We start from the raw sequence: 20,213 nt of genomic DNA on the forward strand, positions 1-20,213 counted from the left end.
ATCCCCTTAGGTATTAAAGGCAAACGCATGAAACAGGTGTTATTCATTCAAAAACACTCAACCATCATTTGTGAGCCTCTTGTTGGGCTAATCACTGTCATTTATTGGTTATTGTTGTTGCTTTGCATTTTTTGGCACACAGAAGATAGGAGTTGTCTTATTTTATCCTTCCAGCATCTCCTGTGGCATAAGCAATATAACTCCCATTTGCAAATGAAGAAATCAAGACTCTTGAGTTTGACTGACTTAGTCATACAACCTAGATCTCGGATTCAAACTTAGGTCTAACTGACTCAAAGTTCTATACTCTTTAAAACATATCCATACTGTTTCCATTAAATCCTTTATTAAAAATATGTGCAGCAGGACGTCCCTGGGCTGACCTCTTGCCGCGAGGCCGCCTAGAGAGCACCCACGTTGGCATAAATAACCCAAAAAGCAGCCCGAAAACTGGCAGAACAGACTCTCCGCAGCCCGGCATAGACAAGAGGCCACAGCGAAGCAGATCCACCCTCTCTGATCGCTCTTGGCAAGATCCCGTCAAAGCGGTGCCACAAGCCTGACAGTGTGTGCACGGCCCAGACAAGGTCAGCACCACTCCAGAGTGAGTCCTGCCCCAGGGAGAGGGGAAGATAACCACACACCCGTCTGACTGTGACCCCAGCAGTGGGCTGAGGGCAGGCAGCTGGTCTGACTGCAGGCCCCACCCACCAACAAAAGCTTCTCCGGGGACGACACAGGGACAGTGCCTGCAGTTTGGTGCTATTGCATCTCTGGCAAACACCTGGTCTGACTCGACTCAAGCCCAAGGCAGCCCCGGAGCAGCCCACTAACACCACGGGCACCAGACTGCCCACAACAGGCAGGGAGCCATCGCAGACAACAGGACTGAAGGTAAACACTGAAGGAGCCACAACGGTAGGACACCCCCTGGAGCTACACACATAGGAGACACTCCCTGAAGCACCAGGTTCTGGGGAACAGACATTACACTGCAGGACCTCTTCTTCATAGAGCCACTACTTTCAAGTGCAGGAGACGTAGCTGACATTCCTAACACAGAAAAAGAGACAACGCAAGAGACAGAATGAGGAGACAGAGGAATGTGTCCCAAATCAAAGAACAGGACAAAATCAGAGCAGGAGACCTAAGCAAAACGGAGATAAGTAATATGTCTGATAGCGAATTTAAAGTAACGCTCATAAAGATTCTCGCTGGAATTGAGGAAGGACTGCAGGACGTCCTTGAGACCCTCCACCAAGAGCTAGGAGATGTCAAAAAGAACCAGTTAGAGCTATTGGATTTACTAAATGGAAATAAAAATAGACCATCTGGAATAAATAGCAAGGAAGAGGAAGTAGGAGAAAGGACCAGCCACCTGGAGGACAGAGTCATGGAAAGCAATCAAGCCGAGCAGATGAGAGGGGGGAAAAATACGCAAAATGAAAATAGACCCAGGGAACTGAGCAACGCTGTCAGGCCTAACAGTTGCATGATAGGGATCCCAGAAGGAGAAGAGCGAGGAAAGGGGGCAGAAGATTTGTCTGAAGAAATAATAGCTGAAAACTTCCTGAATCTGGGGAAGGAAAGAGAAATCCAGATCCAGGAGGCACAGAGAGCCCCCAACAAAACCAACCCAAAGGGGTCTGCACCAAGACACAAAGTAAATAAGACGGCCAAAAGTAGTGAGAAAGAGAGAATTTTAAAAGCAGCAAGAGAAAGGAAAGCAGGTACATACAAAGGAAACCCCATACGGCTCTCAGTGGGTTTTTCAGCAGAAACTCTGCAGGCCAGAAGAAAGTGTCATGATAGATTCCAACTGCTAAAAGGAAAAAACCTACAGCCAAGAATACTCTATCCAGCAAGACTTTCGTTTAGAATAGAGGGAGAGATCAAGTTTCCCAGAAAAACAAAAATTAAAAGCAAAACCAGCCATGTCCCTGTCACACACGATGCCATCGGCCTGTGAGTCCCAAATTCATGGTCCAGCTGCCCTCCTGCCTGAGTCAGCGTGCATGGCCTGCCACCTGCTAAATGCCAAGTCAACACGCCTTCACCTCAGATTGCCAAGGGCTCAAATTGACACTGTTCCCCTCAAATTTCAGCCCCTGTGCCCAAGTTTGTGCACAAAAGTGGGAATAATTATAACAGCAGAATGAAGCAACCCAAACATCTATTTCTGTGGAATACAGAATGGATAAAAGGAGTGTGCTAGGCTGAGAACATCTCCAAAAAGCACATGAACAATACATACAACATGATTCTGGTTAGTTAAAAAAAACCCAAAAACCTGGGAGGAATAAAACAAGATGAAACCAGAGAGGGAGACAAACCATAAGAGACTTCTTAAGCATAGGAAAGAAACAGGCTTGCTGGAGGGGAGGTGGGGGGAGATGGGGTGACTGGGTGGTGGGCATGAAGGAGGGCACGTGATGGGATGAGCACGGGTGTTGTATGCAACTGATGAATCACTGAACTCTAAAACTAATAATACACTATATTGTTAATTAACTGAACTCAAAATTAAAAAAAAAAGGAACCCCCCCCAAAAATGTGTGCAGACTCTCAAGCCTTCAATAAAGTGAAGTAAATATAATTTTCAGATGTCTTAATTCTCTTAATGTATCATCCAGCCCTGGGACAGGAAATGCTGGGGAATATGCAGACTTTGTTTCAACTGTTTCCCATTTCAGATCCTGCCATTTCTTTGTTTTATAGCCATAATTAAAATGAGCTCAATTAGTTTTTGATTCTTCATATCTTCGAATCTTGGTCCTTTTCTATTTGGATTCTGTAATCCTCAGTTAATATCTAAACTGTTCCTAAAAAGTTATCACTGTAACTTTTACTTTTTTAAGTCTGTAGCCTCAGAAACTACAAAGTCTGGTGGAGTGGGTCTTTATTATGACCATCTTTATTTCCCAAACTTAACTTCTGAGGCATTTGGTATCATGCTTTGTTATGTGATATGCTAACATAGCTGTATAGACACAGAAGGGCTGACTTTAAAGACCCAAGTGCCTTCGCTTGTCTAAATGATGATGTTGGATATGTCATAATTCTATGTACATGAGAGAAAGATGGAACCCAGGAGAAGGTGTTCTGCTTGAGAAAAAGGAAAGGAATGAGGAAATAAGTGCTGAGTGAGGAAGGGTAGACTAGTGGATGATGGGTCATTCTGTGGATGGATTTGCATTGATGTTTTCTATTTTAATTAGTTTCTGGACTAGGTTCTACTGGATCAGAATCATTACAATTTCTTTAGGCAGCGTCAGTGCTTCTCTGTGCATCTTTTCCCATTAGCATCTGACACAAATTTTGTCTTTTGATGTAAGGTTTGGACATCAGCAGATTCATGGAGTGTAATCTAGATTGGACAGGGTTCAGTGGTTGGCAACACTAGCTGCTTTTTGGAATCATGTGAACAGTATTGGTTCTCAAATTTGACTATACACCTAAATCATCTTTAAAAAAATACTGATGCCTGAGTTTTACCCCCAGAGATTCCACTTTTATTGGCCTGAATGATTGAATATTTAACCCCTCCCCCAGGAGTTTCTAATACGTAGCTTAAGAACCACTCTGATAGAGGTTGAAAATCACTGAGATAGATGCTAAATTTGGGGGAAGATAGTATGGAAGAGGGTCAAAAGGAAAGACTGGCTTGAGTTGCAAAAGTAGCCAAAAAGAGGTCAACTGCAGGTGGTTTCCAATTTTGGGTATTGGGTAGAGAAGAACATCTTGAGGACCACTGGGATGCCAGCAGATGAGGGGGAAGCAAAATCAGGAGCCAAGTTCAGGTTTGTGACCAGTTTTCTTGGGGTGTTTCATAGATAGCTTGATATATAAATTATCATCTAAATCACACATTTGTGAAAATGAAAAGGAGTGCTGTTAATAATTACACTGAAACAACAGGCATTAAGCAAGATGATCTTGGACAAATTGGACGTATGGTTACCCTTAGCATGAGTCTCATTCATCAAATCTGATGCTATGATCATTTGGTTGGTGTAAACATATCCTTTAAAAGCAGAAAGTGGTTAATATTTTTGATCTTTGATAATATCATAGCCACAGCACCACCAGCTTCTTTAAACAATGGTTCTCAACCTTAGCTGCACATTAGCATCACCTAGAACTTCTAAAAACAAATGACAATACCTGGTCCCCATCCTCAAAAAATTCTTTTAAAGTTTTCTAAGTGATTCTAATTTGCTGCCATGGTTGCCATTGGGTTTGCTCAAGCTCAAAATGTTTGCATCCCTTTGTGGAGGGCTGACTGATGACAAGTGGCAATATTATAAAGATGGGTTGTAGTGGTTTATGTAATGGATCTTGTTTTACAGCCACAATTCCTAGATGTACTTTGTTCCATTTGCTGTTAGAATTATGTAACCTTTATGTGATGGTTTGGGAACTCACCATGTTTTAGTTGCTATAGGTTTGTGAACACTTTGGCAGTGATTATTTTCAAATGCTTCACTGATGTGATGGTATGCAAAGGAGAAAGTGTTTAAAACCCCTTTGATTAAACTTTTCGAAGTCCATAATATTACCCTAGGATGCCAATGTGTAAAAGATTCTCCACAGATGACAAGTAAAGAAAAGCATCTCCCTTTGTGTTTTCAGTAAATATTAACACTGCCTCTTTGTCAAATAGCCAACCTTGAAAGTCCAAGGCTCTGTGTCGATAATCGGTGCTTCTCTGTTCTCTTATCTCTTACCCCGGGGCTGCTTGTTTTTTGAGCCGTAACTCATTAGAGTCCATCAAAGAAGGGAACATCATAAAGAAGGAGAAACCGGACTCAAATGCTATTTTCATTAATGGGTGTGGTGATAGGATTGAGTGGGCGGAGAGTATGAAGCTGGCGTTGAAGGGGTGGTTTTACATTATCTTTGTGATGCAATTCAGTCATCTTTTTTCACTCTTTATGTTTTGGGAGAACAAATCATGGCCAAATCTTTAATTCTCTTGGCCTTCAGAATTTAAGAAAAGTTTGAAGATATAATTGCAGGAACTAACTCACACACATGACAAACTGATATTTTAAAATTAATAAAAATCCCTGAAGAAATGCGTATGGCTGTTCTAAAAAGTTGAGTTGTCAAGAAAAGAGACTTATTTGCATAATTTGGAAAACTTATTCCCCTCCCAACACCTGTGTGGTAGTATTTATATGGGCTACATCTGGTGTGAGTTTCTGTGCTCCTTTCTTTTTTTTAACCACCTAGCACCTGCTTGAAATTGCTGTGTTGTTAGGAGAAATTAGGGTTGTATTGAATTCCTCAGTGGATTCTACAACATAATTAGTCTAGGAGTGTAACTGAGAAGCAGAGAGTTTGAGAGATGGAGAGGCAGTGAGTAAGGGCTATAACGGGGTTTCCCTCTGCCATTCCACAGAAGATTTCTTTCATTGACACTTCCCCAGAAAGTAGGGACCCAAAAGAACATTCCTTCCTGAAGGCAACCAGCACTGATTCCATACAACGGAGGAATATCATATCTAAGGCATTAGAGAATTTCTAGTCACCCACACCTCTTTTCTGTAAAATGAAGAAAGTAAGGCCCAGGGCGATGGAAATGTTCCCATATCAAGCTAATTCAGTTTTCTAGTTCCTCCTTCATTGTTCTATTCACTGCATCCCACTGTCCAGTCCGACATTTACCAACTCCAGGGCTCCACTGCCTTGTTTGGGAATTCTACGAACAAGGAAGCGTTCTTGTCAAACAGTGAGTGAGTGAGCCGCTACTAGAAGACCCCCTCTTCACTTTTACCTAATTTGTGTTTCAGAGTTCTACATAAGATTTTCAGAGTAGAGAAAGAAATTACAATCAGTTTTGCTACCAAAAAATAAAGTACCCATTGGCCAAAAGGGTAAGTTGCTGAACACAGCTTTGAAACCCTAGAATCTGGCACTGGCATTAGGACAAAGTATCTCTCAGTAAGATCTTATCTAAAGAGTAGGGGAAGGAACAAATGAATGAAATTATGATCTTTGTTTCTCTCCTTGTGTAATCCTTTCAGGCAAAGATTTGACATATACTTCCAGGTAGAATATACACATGATCTAAGTCAGGGGAAGCTACCATGTCTTGTAAAGAGAAATATTGACCAAAGCCCTACCCTCTTATTCCTCTGAGTGAAGGAAATCATGTACCATCATGGAGAAGAGCATGGGCTCTGGAACCTGACTGAGTTCAAACCCCAACTTTGCCTTATATTCACTGTGACATTAAATTTTCTGTACTTTATTTTGCTCATCTGTAAAATGGGCACAATAACATCTACCTTAGGGGAAGATGAAAGGTTTTAAGATATACAAAACTTTATAACAGTACCTGGCAGATATAAGTATTTGATGAATATTAACAGTTGTTATCAGCCATGAAAGATAATGCCTGGAAAGTCCTTTTGTGGTCATCTTCTCCAAAGTTCCATCATTTCTCAGTTGATTTTTCCTTCTACCTCTTACGTTTCTCATTCGCATGTGGGGGTTCCCCCTCCTCCTTCCAATATCTTAGTGTAGAAACTGCATGTGAATGTCCCATCTTGCTGTTGCCTAGAGTGATCATATGCTGTACCACCCTAGAACGTTAGAGTTAGAAGAAATCTATAGAATATTTAGAATGTATAATGCCTGTGACTTCCTGGCTCATTCACATCAGCATTTTGGAATACTTTGTCTTCTATAAAACATCTTAACTTGGATGGAATGAGCATATGATCATTATGAAAAACAATTATACAGAGATGTAAATGGAAATGTTTATGTCTTGCTGAGATGCTGCATATACTGGCTGCCCCCAGAGATGTTTGCTGAATTGAACAGACTTTATAGATAGAACCACATCGTTGGTCATTTTCCTTTTATCTGCAACAGATTATGTTATCAAAAGTTCCTGGCCTGTGTTGGAGGAAAGCATAATACCTTGGCAAATTGGGACTAGTTTAAACAAATCACCTATTGGCTTGAATCTCAAATATATTTCTAGTTTCAGTCAGAGGAGGATGCAGGGAAAAGCAGATATATGAGACCAAGGGCAGGAAGAAATGTATAATAAATTTTATTTTATATGAACTCAATATCTGTTTATTAGAAAAGATCAGGCTTGGCTGCAGGGATAATGATGACAAATATTGCTAGATACATGATGATAGATTTAACTAAGCAGAGTCTGAAAGTGGAGACCCTATCAAAAGAGGCCCAAACAAATTCTTCAAAATTAAATGGTTGCAATATTCTCTCTCTCTCTCTCTCTCTCTCTCACACACACACACACACACACACCCTCACAAGCCACAATTGGGAGAATAAATGCCTATTCAGATCAAAACAGAAATTCAGGAATTCATTATTTATCTAATTGTGCAACTGAGTGTTAGCTGGACAATGAAAATGATGATTTTGAAACCAACCCAAGTCTTGGAAAAGAAAGAAGAGCTGCAGGAGGGAAGACATCCTTTTCAAACACCTATAGCACCTTCCTGAAACAAAGGCAGAGTCAACTTTATAATCAGAGTGCTGTGAAAGATGCTGCAGTTATTGGCAAGTCAAGAGCCAAAAATATTACTTGTGCCTAGAAATGGCAGATGGACAGTCTTAGGTGTTTGTCCTTTTTATATCAGCTCATTGGATCCAAACTCAGTGGGCACACAAGCCTAGTACCGCTGTGGTGGTAAAGAACTAGATGCAGAACCAAGTGTCCTAGCTGTCACATAGGCCAATCTTTGTCTAACTAGGAAATCATGAGACCTTGTTAATCAATAGAGAGGTGTGTATCTTGGGGACCAGAGAAGAAAAATTCAAAAACTGTGAAATGGATCAATTGAGATCAGGCCTACTGAGATCCTCTTGAATATTGGAAACTAAAACCCAGAAAGAGGCTAATAAGAAATGCACTGACATGAAACAAAAGCTAGTTTCTCCTAATCCTGCCTTTTCATTGGGTTGCTGATCAAAAGGACAGCTTTTGTGGGCTTGTCCAGGCCCAAGGAGAAAAGTCTGATAGACAAGCATTTGGATGTGTTTGTCGCACTTTGAGCATACAGAATTTAAATTTTTGGTTTGAGTGGAATTGTGTTCTTCAAATAAAGCTCTTCCAGCTCAAAAATTCAAAAGAAGTAGAAGAAAAAAGAAAGAGAAAGAGAGAGAGAGGGAGAGGAAGATAGGGAGGAAAGGAAAGAAAGAGAGAATAAAAGAAACATCGTCCCTGTACCTCTGAAACAAATAATACATTATATGTTAAAAAAAAAGAAGATTGCATTTTGTATCTTATCTAAGAAATATTTGCCTTTTCCAAAGTCACAGAAATACTCCCCTGTTTTCTTCTAGAAGCTTTAAGAGGTCACATTTTATATTTCAGCCTATAATCCATATCAAATGAATTTTTGTTTATTCAATGAGGTAAGATTTGAAATTATTTTTTATACAGATATCTAGCTGTTTCAGTGCCACTTGTTAAAAACTTTAACCTTTTTTGTTCCATATTAGATTGCTTTGGTGCCTTTGTTGAAAAGCAATTAAAAATGTTTGTATAGGCTTATTTCTAGACTCTTTTCTGTTCCATTTATCTACTTGTTTATCCTTACAACAGTATATTTTCTTGTTTCTATATCTTCATAGTATATCTTGAGTTCAGACGTGAGTCCTCAAACATTTTTATTTTTCAAGATTGTTTTGATTATTCTAAATCACGTGCATTTTGACAAAAATTTATGATCAATTTGGCAATTTTTTAGGAATTCTACTAGTATTTTGATGGGTATTGCTTTGAATCTGTATCAATTTGGGGAAAATGAACAACTTATAATCTCTCTTAAATTTTTTTTAATTTCAACAATTTTGTATGGTTTTTACTGTTTAACTATACATGTTTTGCTATATTTATTTCTAAGTATTTTATTTTTATACTGTTTTTAATGACAACTTTCTAATTTTATTACTATTCAGAAATACAATTGATTTTTATATATTGACATTGTATCCTATGACTTTGCTAATTCATTTATTAATTTTATTAATTCCACAGGACTTTCTCACCTTATACATGAGATATTGTCCATGAGTAATGATAATTCTCCTTTCCACTCTTTTTTTTTCTCCCTCTTGCACTGTCTAGAACTTCAGTACACTCTTAAATAGATGTAGTAAGATGGAAATCTTTGTGCTGTTCCTGATGTTGGGTTAAAGTGTTCAGTGCTTCACCATTAAATATGTTAGCTCTAGGCCTGTCATAGATGTCCTTTTTCGCACTCAGGAAGCTCCCTTCTGTTTCCAGTATCCTGAGAGGTTTCAACATGAATAGGTTTTTGAATTTTGTCAAGTACTTTTTCTGTACCTCATGTGATGATGATCTCTTTTTCTTCCTTTATTATGTTAAATTGTTGTAAATCATATTGATTCACTTTCAAATGTTAAACCAACCTTGTATTATTTCTGAAATTAACCCCATGTGGTTATGATATATTATCCTTCTTATATTTTTGCTATTTATACATTGCTTATATATTGCTAATATTTCAGGGGAGACACAGCCACATACTCTCACTGGATTTAATTCTTTTTTTTTTCCTGTTTTATTCCATGTTGTGTTGCTTTATTTTTATGTTTACATGTTTACAAACCCTTGTGTGGAGGGGTGACTTTCAGTAGATCACAGTGAGGGAGCTACTCTGCTAGGTATGAAATCTTAGTCCATCTTGAAATGGAAATGAAGTATTATTGCAAATGTGGCAACTTCCTTTCCTCCCCATAACAATGTGTGTAAGTAGAGAAGTCAGTTGGGAAAACCTGTGTTCTTCAATATTAAGTTAACAGAAATTATACTTAGAGAAATTTAGATTTCACTGAGGCGGACATAATTCAGTTTCACCTTAAAATATTTTTTTGTAGTTGTTTCTATAATTGTAGCTTGGAGACATTTGAAATTAGAATATTCTACTCACTGGATTTAATTCTTGAGAAGGCAATTTATTTCTAATCTCTGAAAGAGCCCATCACTGTATCATACTCATGGTGTCCAATAAATACACAGAAAGTATTTTATTTTAAGAATATAAGAATTCATGAATGAACAAATGTATGTGCTTTGGTTCTCCTGTGTCTCTTTCAAGAGTAGGCTTTGCTTAATAAGACGCTTGAGCTTAAAATCTTCTCTGCATAGATTAGAGTGCCTTATATAGTGGTCTGCCATTACAGCTATCCATGGTGTGGACCAGCATCCCGATGGCTCCATTCTCACTCATGAATGGAGGTTCCTCCATGAGACTGTAGTGATCAGGGATGCTAGTCTGGGCTCTCCTGCCACCAGGAGATCTTGAGCAACCCACTTTTGCCTCTGTCTCCATTTCCTCATCTATAAAGTAAGAAACCTCTGTGGTCTCTAAGAACTCTTCTAGGTTTAAAATTCTATGTGTCTAGCGTGCAGCCCAGTGAGGGGAGGCCAGGAATCGAAACCAGGTCTTCTGAGGCCAAGTAGGCTTTTTCCTCCACTGGAGGGCTCTGCTTTCCTCTAATAATGACTATTCCATGCTGTTTGTTTGGGGCTTATATTAAAAGTTTTGAGTAAAAGGAATGCCTATTCTCCCTCTCTTCCATTACCAACTTCAATGAAATGACTCTACAAGGTTTTTTATACCCAGTTTCTATTAATGTGAGAATGGAAGTCAAACCCTTACTTTTTTTTCAGCTTTACTGAGCTATAATTGACAAAATTGTAAACAAACAAACAAAAAAGATATTTGAAGTATACTCAGATTCTTATTTACTGATATGTTACTCCCTCAGTACCTTGGAGCCATTCTGTATGTATGATTCATTTGAAGAATAATGGTCCTATCTATGTTTTATGATGTTCTAGTTCTCCTTTTTTAGCTTCAGATATATTTCCTCTGCCACTATTGCACAGCTGGTGCTAAGCTCATAGGATATTCTTCAAGTTTAACCCTTTGCAGTTTCTCATTGAGTTTTTTGTTAAGGAGGGATTAAAAATATTTATTTTTAATTGAATGAGTAATATACAAATACAGTCTCATTTTTAAAACTTTCAACATTATAGTCAGTGCTTAAATACTTCTGAACCAAGCACCTTCTTTCTTGGTCACTTCCCAAGAGGTTACCCATTTGGTGACTATTCTTATGTATTTACATAGGTACGTATACCTAAAGAAGTCTAAAATGTTAATATAAATGGCATCATGTAATGTACAACTTTCAACTTATTTCCTTGTTATGTTGTGTCGGTTTATCAATATTATGAATGGTTCTGCAATGAAGGGTCTTATACAGGTTGACTTGTACACAGGTACAAGGAAAAGTGACAGGAAGTAGAATTGCTGTATCATGCAACATGTACATATTTAATTTTAATAGATAATGTTACAGCAGAGTGGTTAAAAGCATGGGCCCTGCAACCAGACTATCCAAGTTGGAATAACTTTTTTGCTACTTCCTAGCCATGTGATTTTTGGGGCTTGTTAACTACTCTGCAAAATGAGGATAAGCTTTCATAGGATTGTTATGAGGGTTAATTAAGATAATGTATGTGACCTTTTTGGAGCAAGATGGCAGAGGAGTAGGAGACCTGGATTTTGTCTGGTCTCAGGAATTCAGCTGAATAGGGATCAAACCATTCTGAACACCTACGAACTCAACAGGAGATAGAAGAAAAGAGTAGCAACAACTCTCTGAACAGAGAAGCGACCACTTACTGGAAGATAGGACGTGCGGAGAAGTGAATCCCAGGCGATAGTTGGGAGGATAGACGGTGGGGGAGGGGGCCTCCGCCGCTTCTGGCAAGTGATAGAGCCGCGGAGCACAAAATCGGAACTTTTAGAACTTGGTTCCGCTGAAAGACGTTGCTCCAGTGGCTAAGCTGGGGGTGGAACCCTCGCGGGACAGTGTGGTCTCAGGACCCTCGGGGTCACAGAAAGACCGGGGGTGCCTGAGTGCAGCAGAGCTCCCAGGTATCAGAGCGGGGAAGCTGGCTGCAGAGACGGAGCCAAGGCGCGGGCTCTCAGCTCGGGGTTGCCATAAACTGTGATCCGCGGCCCAGTCGGGCCACTGCTCCTCCAGCAGGGAACCAACAAGCGGCAGATCCGGGGAGACCCCCTTTCCTCCCTGGGGAGGAGCGGCGCCGGAGCGCACCACAGGGATCTGCTGGGTTTGGAGACTCCACACAGGGTCGGGTGCCAGAGATAGAAACGCTCGGTCACAGGCCGGGTGAGCACGGAGTGCGGCCGGATACCAGGGAGACGGGAGTGACTGCTTTTCTCTGGGGGCGCACTGAGGAGCGGGGCCCTGAGTTCTCAGCTCCTCCGGGTGGAGATTGGGAGGCCGCCATTTTCACCCTGGTCCTCCAAAGCTGTACCCAGAGCTTGCAGGGAACAAAAGCTCCCGAGAGCAAACCCGAGCAGCTTGCTTAGCCTGGACTGACAAGGGTGGGGCAATTCCGCCTCCGGCAAAGACATTTGGGAACCACGGCAACAGGCCCCTCCCCCAGAAGATCAGCACAAACAACCAGCAAGCCAAGACCAAGTTTACTGATCAAGGAGAACGGGAGAACTCCAGCGCTAGGGGAATACTACACATAGAATTCATGGCTTTTTTACCATGATTCATTAGTTTTTCAAAGTTAATTTTTTTAACTTTTTTTAAAATTTTTCTTTTTCCCTTTTTCAACCAACATCTTATCAATCCCTTTTTTAAGAAAACATTTTTTATTTTTCATTTTTAGAGTCATATTTTATCCCTTCATAGTAGTTACCCTTATTTTTGGCATATATATATAAGTTGTTCTCTCTTTAAAATTTTGAGATACAGTTTCTTCTAACAGATCAAAATATAAACTAAATCACTAGTGTATGCCTTTATTCTAGTCTCCTGCCTGATCACATTCTCTCCCTTTTTTTTTTAATCTCCTTTCTTTTTTCAAACAACTTCTTATCTTATCAATTCCTTTTATAAAATCTTTTATAATTTTCATCTTTACAGTCATCTTCCATCCCTTCATTGTATCAACTCTTATTTTGTACATAGATAAGTCTTTCTTCCTTTAAAATTTTAGGAGGCACTTTTTTCTAACAGACCAAAATACGCCCAAAATCTAGTGTGTGGCACTGATCTATGCACTAGCCTGATCATATTTGATCATATTCTGTTTTTTTCGTATTCTTCTGTTTTTGTTTTTATCTTTTTCTTTTTGTTTTTTTTTCTTTCCTTTTTCTTTCTTTCCCTTTCTTTACCCCTGGTTTCAGGTCTTTTCTGATTTGTACAAAGTATATTTGCTGCGGACGTTGTTAACCTGTTAGCATTTTGTTCTCTCATTCATCTATTCTCCTCTGGACAAAATGACAAGACGAAAAAATCACCTCAGCAAAAAGAACAAGAGGTAGTACCGTCAGCCAGGGACCTACTTAATACGGACATTAGTACGATGTCAGACGTAGAGTTCAGAATCATGACTTTAAAGATACTAGCTGGGCTTGAAAAAAGCGTGGAAGTTATTAGAGACACCATTTCAGGAGAAATAAAAGAACTAAAATTTAACCAAGTCAAAATCAAAAAGGCTATTATGAGGTGCAATCAAAAATGGGGCACTAACTGCTAGGATAAATGAGGCAGAAGAGAGAATTAGATATATAGAAGACCAAATGATGGAAAATAAAGAGGCTGAGAAAAAAAGAGAGAAACAACTGCAGGATCACGAGGGCAGAATTCGAGAGATAAGCGATATGATAAGACAAAACAACATTAGAATAATTGGGATCCCAGAAGAAGAAGAAAGAGAGAGGGGGCAGAAGGTATATTGGAGCAAATAATAGCAGAGAACTTTCCTAATGTGAGGAAGGAAACAGGCATCAAAATCCAGGAGGCACAGAGAACCCCTCTCAAAATCAATAAAAATAGGTCAACACCCCAACATCTAATAGTAAAACTTACGAGTCTCAGAGACAAAGAGAAAATCCTGAAAGCAGCTCAGGAGAAGAGATCTGTAACCTACAATGGTAGAAATATTAGATTGGCAACAGACCTATGCACAGAGACCTGGCAGACCAGAAAGGACTGGCATGATACCTTCAGAGCACTAAATGAGAAAAATATGCAGCCAAGAATACTATATCCAGCTCGGCTATCATTGAAAGACTGTAATAAGAGATGAAGAAGGACACTATATCCTACTTAAAGGGTCTATCCAACAAGAAGATCTAACAATTGTAAATATGTATGCCCCTAACATGGGAGCAGCCAATTATATAAGGCAATTAATAACAAAAGCGAAGAAACACATTGACAACAATACAATAATAGTGGGGGACTTTAACACCTCCCTGACTGAAATGGACAGATCATCTAAGCAAAAGATCAACAAGGAAATAAAGACTTTAAATGACACACTGGACCAAATGGACTTCACAGACATATTCAGAACATTCCATCCCAAAGCAACAGAATACACATTCTTCTCTAGTGCCCATGGAACATTCTCCAAAATAGATCACATCCTAGGTCACAAATCAGGTCTCAACTGGTACCCAAAGATTGGGATGATTCCCTGCATATTTTCAGACCACAATGCTTTGAAACTAGAACTCAATCACAAGAGGAAAGTCGGAAAGAACTCAAATACATGGAGGCTAAAGAGCATCCTACTAAAGAATGAGTGGGTCAACCAGGAAATTAAAGAAGAATTAAAAAAATTCATGGGAACCAATGAAAATGAAAACACAACTGTTCAACATCTTTGGGATACAACAAAGGCAGTCCTGAGAGGAAAGTATATAGCAATATGAGCCTTTCTCAAGAAACAAGAAAGATCTCAAATACACAACCTAACCCTACACATACAGGAGCTGGAGAAAGAACAGCAAATGGGCGCCTGGGTGGCTCAGTTGGTTGAGCGACTGCCTTCGGCTCAGGTCATGATCCTGGAGTTCCGGGATCAAGTCCCACATCAGGCTCCCTGCTCAGCGGGGAGTCTGCTTCTCCCTCTGACCCTCTTCCCTCTCGTGCTCTCTATCTCTCATTCTCTCTCTCTCAAATAAATATATAAAATCTTTAAAAAAAAAAAAAGAAAGAACAGCAAATAAAGCTTAAACCCAGCAGGAGAAGAGAAATAATAAAGGTCAGAGCAGAAATCAATGAAATAGAAACCAAAAGAACAGTAGAACAGATCAACGAAACTAGGAGCTAGTTCTTGAAAGAATTAACAAGATTGATAAACCCCTGGCCAGACTTATCAAAAAGAAAAGAGAAATGACCCAAATCAACAAAATCATGAATGAAAGAGGAGAGATCACAACCAACACCAAAGAAATACAAACAATTATAAGAACATATTATGAGCAACTCTATGCCAGCAAATTAGATAACCTGGAAGAAATGGGTGCATTCCTAGAGATGTATCAACTACCAAAACTGAACCAGGAAGAAATAGAAAACCTGAACAGACCTATAACCACTAAGGAAATTGAAGCAGTCATCAAAAATCTCCCAACAAACAAAAGCCCTGGGCCAGATGGCTTCCCAGGGGAATTCTATCAGACATTTTAAGAAGAATTAATACCTATTCTCCTGAAACTGTTCCAAAAAAATAGAAATGGAAGGAAAACTTCCAAACTCATTTTATGAGGTCACCCTTACCTTGATCCCAAAACCAGACAAAGATCCCATCAAAAAGGAGAATTACAGACCAATATCCTTGATGAACATGGATGCAAAAATTCTCACCAAAATACTTGCCTATAGGATCCAACAGTACATTAAAAGGATTATTCACCATGACCAAGTGGGATTTATCCCTGGGCTGCAAGGCTGGTTCAACATCCGCAAATCAATCAACGTGATACAATACATTAACAAAAGAAAGAACAAGAATCATATGATCCTCTCAATAGATGCAGAGAAAGCATTTGACAAAGTACAGCATCCTTTCTTGATCAAAACTCTTCAGAGTATAGGGATAGAGGGTACCTACCTCAATATCATAAAAGCCATCTGTGAAAATCCTACAGGGAATATCATTCTCAATGGGGAAAAGCTGAGAGCTTTTCCCCTAAGGTCAGGAACGCGGCAGGGATGTCCACTATCACCACTGCTATTCAACATAGTATTAGAAGTCCTAGCCACAGCAATCAGACAACAAAAAGAAATCAAAGGCATCCAAATCGGCAAGGAGGAATTCAAACTCTCACTCTTTGCAGATGATATGATACTGTATGTGGAAAACCCAAAAGACTCCACCCCAAAACTGCTAGAACTCATACAGGAATTCAGTCAAGTGGCAGGATATAAAATCAATGCACAGAAATCAGTGGCATTCCTATACACCAACAACAAGACAGAAGAGAGACAAATCAAGGAGTCGATCCCATTTACAATTGCACCCAAAACCATAAGATACCTAGGAATAAATCTAACCAAAGAGGCAAAGGATCTGTACTCAGAAAACTATAAAATACTCATGAAAGAAATTGAGGAAGACACAAAGAAATGGAAAAACGTTCCATGCTCATGGATTGGAAGAACAAACATTGTGAAGATGTCAATGCTACCTAGAGCAATTTACACATTCAATGCAATCCCCATCAAAATACCATCCACTTTATTCTAAGAAGTGGAACAAATAATCCGAAAATTTGTATGGAACCAGAAGAGACCTTGAATAGCCAGAGGAATCTTGAAAAAGAAAAGCAAAGCTGGCGGCATCACAATTCCGGACTTCCAGCTCTATTACAAAGCTGTCATCATCAAGACAGTATGGTACTGGCACAAAAACAGACACATAGATCAATGGAACAGAATAGAGAGCCCAGAAATGGACCCTCAACTCTATGGTGAACTCATCTTTGACAAAGCAGGCAAGAATGTCCAATGGAAAAAAGACAGTCTCTTCAACAAATGGTGTTGGGAAAATTGGACAGGCACATGCAGAAGAATGAAACTGGACCATTTCCTTACACCACACACAAAAATAGACTCCAAATGGTTGAAAGACCTGGATGTGAGACAGGAGTCCATCAAAATCCTAAAGGAGAACAGAGGTAGCAACCTCTTCGACCTCAGCCACAGCAACTTCTTCGTAGAAACATTGCCAAAGGTAGGGGAAGCAAGGGCAAAAATGAACTATTGGGATTTCATCAAGATAAAAAGCTTTTGCACAGCAAAAGAAACAGTCCACAAAACCAAAAGACAACCGACAGAATGGGAGAAAATATTTGCAAATGACATATCAGATAAAGGGCTAGTATCCAAAATCTTTAAAGAACTTATCAAACTCAACACCCCAAAGAACAAATAATCCAATCAAGAAATGGGCAGAAGACATGAACAGACATTTTTCCAAAGAAGACATCCAAATGGCCAACAGACACATGAAAAAGTGCTCAACATCTCTCGGCATCAGGGAAATCCAAATCAAAACCTCAGTGAGATACCACCTCACACCAGTCAGAATGGCTAAAATTAACAAGTCAGGAAACGACGGATGTTGGCGGGGATGCGGAGAAAGGGGAAACCTCCTACACTCTTGGTAGGAATGCAAGCTGGAGCAACCCCTCTGGAAAACAGTATGGAGGTTCCTCAAACAGTTGAAAATAGAGCTACCATACGACCCAGCAATTGCACTACTGGGTATCTACCACAAAGAAACAAATGTAGGGATCCAAAGGGGTACGTGCACCCCAATGTTTATAGTGGCAATTTCCACAATAGCCAAACTATGGAAAGAGCCAAGATGTCCATCGACAGATGAATGGATAAAGAAGAAGTGGTATATATACACAATGGAATATTATGCAGCCATCAAAAGGAATGAGAGCTTGCCATTTGCAACGACGTGGTTGGAACTGGCGGGGGTTATGCTGAGTGAAATAAGTCAATCAGAGAAAGACATGTATCATATGACCTCACTGATATGAGGAATTCTTAATCTTAGGAAACAAACTGAGTGTTGCTGGAGTGGTGGGGGGTGGGAGGGATGGGGTGGCTGGGTGATAGACATTGGGTAGGGTATGTGCTATGGTGAGGGCTGTGAATTGTGCAAGACTGTTGAATCACAGATCTGTACTTCTGAAACAAATAATGCAACATATATTAAGAAAAAAGAAAAAGAAGAAGATAGCAGGAGGGGAAGAATGAAGGGGAGTACGTCGGAGGGGGAGATGAACCATGAGAGACGACGGACTCTGAAAAACAAACTGAGGGTTCTAGAGGGGCGGAGGGTGGGGGGATGGGTTAGCCTGGTGATGGGTATTGGGGAGGGCACATTCTGCGTAGAGCACTGGGTGTTATGCACAAACAATGAATCATGGAACACTACATCCAAAACTAATGATGTAATGTATGGTGATTAACATAACAATAAAAAATTAAAAAAAAAGATAATGTATGTGAAGCACTTAAAATAGTGCCCACCCCAATGTGTCCTCCACTACACTTCAGTTCACTGAAGCCAGCGACCATGTCTCACTCATGTTGTGTCCCTGGTGAAGTGCTGCACTTGGCACATATTAAGATTTCTGGAAATCCTTATTGAACAGTCTTAGTTTAACACAAAAATGACTGTTCTTCCACATAGCCATAGTAGCTCCTTGCGTAAGATTAGAAGTGGAGTCAAAGTGGGGGAAAAATGAATATCTGTTGAGTATCTGTTTTGATATATGTCAGGTATCATGCTGGGTATTCTCTAATCCTTCCCTAATTTAATTCCCCTATTAGGTTTCACTTTATAGATCAAATAATTGTGGCTCAGAGAGATTAAGTACCTTGTCCAAGGCCACATAGCTAGCAAGTTATAATTCAAATTCAGTGTTGCTTGCTTTCTGATCCAATGAATATTCTCCCAGGACAAACAGCAGAATGTCTTCAGTTACTATAGACACAGTCCCCATGGGGGAAGGTATACTTTTTCTGATGTCCTATATCAAGAACCTTCAGAAAATATTTTCTTAAAAGTAGTCACTATCCTAAGATTTAGTAATATTAAACAGATGAGAGGAGTCCTGGATCTTAGCCAAAAAGTTAAAAAGTATTTTAAAATTCAGAAAAAAACAGAAGTGATGGATTGTGCAGAGTGTATCAACCAAACAGATACTCCAAATATTAAGGAGATACCAGTCAGAATACTCCAAATTTTATACACAATGGAATATTGCATTTGTACCTTGAAAGATCTATTTATAGCAACAGGCCAAGGACAGAGTACCTACTCTCAGCTCTCAATGCCCTGTGTTAGTACTATATCAGTTTGCTATTGCTACAATGATGGTGTGGGACAAATAACCATAGAAACTCAGTGGCACCAGAAATATGACTTTATTTAGCTCAGGGGTCCGTGGGTTGGCTGAGGGCCAGATGGTTTAGGCTGGGCTCCTTCATGTTCTTTTTGGTTGGGGCAACTCTGTTCCTTGAATTTCTTATCCTCTTCCTTGGACCAGAGGGTTATCCAGGAACATTCTATCATGATAATGGTGAAAGTCCCAAAAAGCAAGAAGCATCACAGAAGGCCTCTTAAGGCCTGAGCTCAGAGTTAACACACTGTCCCTTCTGCCTTTGTTCTCTTGTCAAGGAAAGTAACATGGACAACCCAGAGTCAAAGTGTAGAGAAATATACTCTGTACCCTTAGGGCGAAGAAAAACTACCGGCAAAGGGCATGGAGTCAGGAAGGGTAAGAAATTGTGACCAGCGATGCAATCTACGACTAGGAGTTTAGTGAGAATTCCCCTGAGGATGTATATCTGCTCCTCCAACCTCGATTAGGTGGCTAAAACAGAAAGAGGAGATGGATTGTATCTCTGTTTTTGTTTTTATGTTTTTTCTCTTTTTTGGAATCAGCACTGTCATTTCACTAGTAAGGCTGTGATGGAAAATGCCTTCTTCAGTCCTCCCTCCCCTATGGGCACATGGAGTTAAGAGTAATTTAAAATGAGCAGGCTGCTTTAGAATTTTCAGAACACCTGCATCTTATTTTAGAAGCAATTGATGCTCTTGGCCTGGATTGCGCTTGGGCAATTTGGAGTGATTAAAGAATTTTACATCTCTCAAGTGCTTCTGTGTTCAGATGAGCCAAAATAGGGTTTGGGTGCAAATCTTCTTCGGTACTTTTTTTTTCTTTGAGGCATTTTTAATAACTAATCACCTAATAAAGTAGTTACGATATGAAGTTCCCAGTGTCCCAGTTTGAATTCATAGCAGAACAAATTTAGCAGCC

The 20,213-nt window shown here is 39.8% G+C and overlaps 1 protein-coding gene and 1 long non-coding RNA gene across 6 annotated transcripts in view; one reads left to right on the forward strand and one right to left on the reverse strand.

Annotated features, from left to right (window-relative positions):
- LOC112831800 (uncharacterized) overlaps positions 1–6,564 on the reverse strand; it is a 37,466-nt gene extending 30,902 nt beyond the window's left edge. Inside the window, exon 1 of the long non-coding RNA XR_003210239.2 lies at positions 6,344–6,564. This is a non-coding gene — a long non-coding RNA (uncharacterized lncRNA). The remainder of the gene's footprint in view (positions 1–6,343) is intronic.
- The window catches only part of CPNE4 (copine 4), a 516,611-nt gene that overhangs the window by 184,685 nt on the left and 311,713 nt on the right, over positions 1–20,213 (forward strand). The gene's annotated exons all lie outside the window — the stretch shown is intronic.

The sequence above is a fragment of the Callorhinus ursinus genome, unplaced genomic scaffold (assembly GCF_003265705.2).
Source record: "Callorhinus ursinus isolate GAN/ISIS: 27379988/994484 unplaced genomic scaffold, GSC_fseal_2.0 scaffold1, whole genome shotgun sequence".
NCBI classification, from domain to species: domain Eukaryota; kingdom Metazoa; phylum Chordata; class Mammalia; order Carnivora; family Otariidae; genus Callorhinus; species Callorhinus ursinus.